Here is a 3,140-nt window from a genome sequence, read left to right on the forward strand (position 1 = left end):
CATAATTCGTAATACTGAGAGAGCTAGAAATGAACCCCTTATGTTGGGAACTGAAGGCGCACATGATCCTGTAAAAAGTGCGTGAAAGTAGATTGTGCTCATAGAACATAAATCGTACTGTGGAGTAAAAGGAACTCCTTATGCTGGAAATTTAATTCATACATGATTATGGAAAAAGAGATACATGAGCATGGTTCGTGACCATAGAGTTGGTATGCAATGCCTGAGTTGGTTTCATGATAGCTGAAGTGAAAAACTTTGCACTGAGATAAGAATGGGTCTAGAATTGTCTTCCCTTACTGCTTTCTATACATACTGGCTCTACTACTAAAATCTGAGGGCCTGGATTAGGTACTTGATCTACCATCACATACCTAGATTTTTGGTCAACACCTATTTGTCTTACTGAACATATCATCTGATTTTGTTTCCTCATATACTGCTAATATCACATTCACATCTTTATGCTTAATTTCAAGTCAATAAACTTAAATTATTGCTCGTCTGATAGCATTATTCAAACCTACTAATTCATGTTGGTACAATAATCCCTATGAATACATAATCTAATCAGACTAGATAATGCTATCACAACTTATCTACTGCTAAACTCTTGGGTCCATGCTTAAAATTCTAGGTCTATACTGTCATAGGATTCTGAGAAGGGATCTAAAGGCATATGAAAAATTGGATTTGAGTTTACAAAGGAGTTCTCATGATCATAAATGAAATCTGTACAACTTTGGAACATGACTAAACTGATGGGATACTGTTTGAGTCTGTGGCTAATCCCATAATAGACTGTAGGGACTGTCTGAGAAAGCCCTATCTTTAGGACTTGAGCTTCACTATTTTTGTTACCTTAAAAGTAAGGTAAGGTTGACATGAGGGGAGCCTGATGTGAATCTACATGGGTTCCTAACAGAAACATGCTATAGCACGATCTTGAGACATGAAAGAAGGGAAACTGTTCCTAAAACATCTCATAGCCTCCTGCACATAAGTGTGGTGCACAACACGCCCATGTATAAGACTCTACTTGATGCAGCTTTCAAACTTCCTAGGACACTGTTGAACCTTAGGATCTGATACCAATTTTGTAACACCCCAATTTTTTAAACCGAAATGCTACACGGTGCTCATGACCCCGAAGGACCACAAGCTAACCCATGACTGATATCTATACCCGTAAACTGCATAATATCTCATAAAATAGGCAGAAACATAAATTGTAAGGCCATAAGGTTCAATACTGATACATACCTAAAAACATTAGTATAACAATACCAAAAAGGAACATAAATACTGAAGTCTAAACATCTAATCTGGCATCTAGTCTGAAAGCTTCTAATTGAACTGAATAAGGAGTTGATGGGACATGTCCCCAACTAACTCCAACTACTGAAATAAACTAAAAACTAAAATAGAAATGAAATCATCATGTCCTTGAAGGATGAGGACTCACGTCTAACTTTGACTGCTGATCCTGGAATCTACTTCTGATTTGGAGCTCATGTCATGGTGTAACATAAGAGAAAGCACCATAGTATAAATACATCAGTATGTTTGAATGTACTGAGTGTACGAGTAAGGTAGGCTAAATGCAAAGGGTTATATGCATGAACAATACTGACTGATATGAACGTGAGGGTACATATATGCATACGTAACTATAACTGAACTTGTGGAGATACTGACTACTGAGTCTGAATACTGACAACATGATTGTACTGATAATGAGATTCTAAAAGACTGAGTTTACTGATATTGATATGTAAATCACTAATAAGTGATGGATATGATACTGTATTACTGAATACTAAGAGACTGATATTGTATTACTGATAAATGAATGACTATTTCTGACATTTTGAATTATGAAGAACTGGTCTAATTGATTGTATCTGATAGTCTTGAAGCTGAATAATGATAGCATAAGTTCTGATAACTGTTGTGATTGATAGCATAAGTGACTGTATCTAACAGTCCATAAATTTAAAGGAAACTATTTGAGTTCTATTTTATTTCTGAGTTGATTGTATCTGACAGTCCTGATATACTGAAATCAGAAGAACTATCTGAGTTGTTTGCTAAGACTGGGTAGCTATAGCTTTCAGTACTGAAATCTATAACTAAAACTATAGGAAGTAGTTATCTAACCGACATGCACCAAATACACTATAATAGCTAAGCTGGGGTCCAATCTCTGCCCCGACTAGAGGGTTGTCATTACCGCGCCACTGGTAAGGACAGTTGTGAGAACCTTATAGTGGCATGTACTCAAATGAGAATGGTAGGAACCCTAAACTGATAGGTTAATCCACCTCATCAACCCTAATCTGATTGGTTAAGATTTATCAACCTATGCTGTCTATGTAGTTCTGAAACACAAGGATGACTGTTAAGAATCACACCCTGAACTAGCAGGTGAGTTTCGATCCTTGGGTTTACTCGGTGATAACTTCGACTCCCATCTGAATGACACTGAACTGAATAACTAATCTAAACTAAATAAATGAACTGAATTGATTAGCTGAACTGATACTAATTAACTGGACTGATACTAGTGGTATTGTTTAGTAGAGCTAAACTAACTTTACTGGATTCTGATGACTGACGAAATGTACTGAGTTCTGAGGACTGGTTGAGAGTACTGAAGTTACTGAAATTGACTGTGAATACTGAGGTTGCTGAGGTTACTAAGCACTGAGATTATTGGACTACTGAGATTACTGGACTACTGAGATTTCTGAGTTTTCCTGAGTCACATAACTGACTGAATTCTATATATCATGGCTTGACTAATAGTATCATGAAAATATGATATAGCTCTAGGCACACAACTATATTTTTTGGGTACAAGTACCCCCAGGATTCGATGGAAGAAAACTGACACAACTTGAATTTCTTGAGTACACGACCATCAATAACAATCCATAACACATGAGTGGGGGATTTCATGAAGTACATGGTCATCATAATATCTATCATGAATAGGAATGCTTATAATCAAGTCATAAATCTCATATTCTAATATCATGGGCATTCCGACAACATATATTATTCATAGCAATGTCATGGAAACCATTCAAGCATAGGGGAACGACAACATGTAACATTTAGTTCATATTGTAATGATT

This window comes from Capsicum annuum, chromosome 3 (assembly GCF_002878395.1).
Source record: "Capsicum annuum cultivar UCD-10X-F1 chromosome 3, UCD10Xv1.1, whole genome shotgun sequence".
NCBI lineage: Eukaryota > Viridiplantae > Streptophyta > Magnoliopsida > Solanales > Solanaceae > Capsicum > Capsicum annuum.